A 240-nucleotide genomic window follows, 5' to 3' on the forward strand; every position below is an offset into this window, starting at 1 on the left:
CCTGTAGAAACCCTGGTGTCACCAGCAGTGATGGGGAGAGCTTTGCTGAGACGGAGCACTCTGAGGGGTGAGAGCTGAGGGCTGAACGGGGTCAGGCATCTCTGTCCCCAAGGTAGGGGCTCAGGCACTGCAGCCACCTTCAGGCCTGGTGCTGCACCTCCTGCTCTCCTGTTGCAGGACAGGGCCAGGATGGTGCTGTGGGGCTCAGCCCCCACCCACTGGCTGGCAACAAGCCCACCC

This window comes from Buceros rhinoceros, unplaced genomic scaffold, assembly GCF_000710305.1.
Source record: "Buceros rhinoceros silvestris isolate BGI_N320 unplaced genomic scaffold, ASM71030v1 scaffold5055, whole genome shotgun sequence".
In the NCBI taxonomy this organism is placed as follows: Eukaryota; Metazoa; Chordata; class Aves; order Bucerotiformes; family Bucerotidae; genus Buceros; species Buceros rhinoceros.